The sequence below is a fragment of the Triticum dicoccoides genome, chromosome 3B (genome assembly GCF_002162155.2).
Source record: "Triticum dicoccoides isolate Atlit2015 ecotype Zavitan chromosome 3B, WEW_v2.0, whole genome shotgun sequence".
NCBI classification, from domain to species: domain Eukaryota; kingdom Viridiplantae; phylum Streptophyta; class Magnoliopsida; order Poales; family Poaceae; genus Triticum; species Triticum dicoccoides.
Genome location: NC_041385.1, coordinates 860,880,220 through 860,881,581, shown reverse-complemented (window position 1 = coordinate 860,881,581; position 1,362 = coordinate 860,880,220).

Below are 1,362 nucleotides of genomic sequence, written 5' to 3'. Positions count from 1 at the left end.
CCCTGAACTACAAGTCGCCAGTTCCTCTTAATCATCGATCGATCCCGGTAACCCACTGCCGATCGATCGCAGGAGGAAAAGGATCGATTGATGATTATCAAAAAGAAAAAAAAGGAAAATGAGAGATCGATCCTAGCACCTAAAGCGAAACAAATTCTGATCTATGTTAAAAGAAACCGATCGGTCCCTACGAATAGGATTGCCCCTGTTCACGGCTTCATCCACTCATCTTCGTCTTGCCCTTTTTTTGTTTCTTCGCGTGTCGCTCTGTTGGCTGAACCGCCGCTGGCTGGCTGCTCCCAATCTCTCTGCCTCTAGGGGTCGTAGCTCCATAATTTCTCCTACCTATTTAGCATGGTTGGAGTTCCTTCCTTTTCACCGCCAAAAAACAGAGACTCGTTTTCTTCATGTCCATTGTCTGGGTCGTCTTGATCAGAGTGTCAAAAATATATAGTATTGTGTTAAAAAGGCCTTCTGCCGGTGACGCCTTTGGTTTACCTCGTCTTAGGGCCATTGAGGCATGCATGATGGATCCCAAACCCTTGCAGGTGGGAGGACTTCATTTTCTCATAGTCTTTTGAGTTTTGTTAGGGTTAGTGTCCTGCTCAGAGAGACGAGATGACGGCGGCTCTTTGTAGATGGAATAAGTTTATCCCCACCTTGTCCCCGTCCAGGTGGTGTTTCCAGCATTGTCTGAGGTCGTGTGGAAGGTTGTCACCGGCGGTTCTCGCCGGATTAGATCAACGTTTGTCTTTGGTGCATCCACGTGGATCTTGTCTTCATTCGTTTGTGTTCGTGTGTCTACAGGTTGGATCGTTCTGATCTACGCTTCACTTCATCGGCGGAGGATGTTGTTCTGGTGCGCTGGTCCTATGGGGTCTTAGAACGATGACTTCCCGGCTGTCTACTACAACAATGTTTGCCCGGCTCCGAAGAAGGAGAGGCGAACTGCAGCGAGCCTCCGGCTTGCTCCAATGCAAGTAGTCATCGCTAGGTGGTCTACGGACCTAGATGTATTTTTTTACTTCTGTTGGCCGTTGTTCTACCCTGACAGTTGATGAATAAATCTGAAATTATTCTCGCAATATATTGTGTTCAACCTAGAGATAAGGAGTTAAAATCGAATATCTTTTAACCACACGTACGACTCTAATTCTCTCTCTCTCACTTACGTTGTACTCCACATGTACCTAATAAAAAATGTGCATGAATTAATAAGTACCAAAGAAAAAAGCAAACGCCCTTAATTAAGCTGGCCTAATAGAAATGGTGTCCCTGGCAAATAGGACTGCCAAGTTGATGTTTAAATGAAAAACTAGGCACACCAAACGATAATCCGACATCTACCTAACCAGCTACTAA